Here is a 251-nt window from a genome sequence, read left to right as displayed (position 1 = left end):
GGGGTAGCGCACGGCCGGGCTACTTGAAGCGTTAGCAGCGTTCGCTTGGGGCGCGGAGACGGTCCGTAGAGCGGGAAGTTCCCCGGAATTTCGGCTCCTTCCGAAATGCGGGTTAAATAGCGATTAAATCTGTTCTGCCTCGCGCTCTTGGGCCGCACAGGGTGCGCTCTTTTACTTCTAATTACTGCCCTACCGCCTCATCGATCCTAAGAGGGGACTCGCTCCTGAGCAGTGTTATGGCTTTTACTGTG

The sequence above is a fragment of the Phaethon lepturus genome, unplaced genomic scaffold (genome assembly GCF_000687285.1).
Source record: "Phaethon lepturus isolate BGI_N335 unplaced genomic scaffold, ASM68728v1 scaffold16193, whole genome shotgun sequence".
Lineage (NCBI taxonomy): Eukaryota > Metazoa > Chordata > Aves > Phaethontiformes > Phaethontidae > Phaethon > Phaethon lepturus.
Note: the sequence above shows the minus strand (reverse complement) of the source record.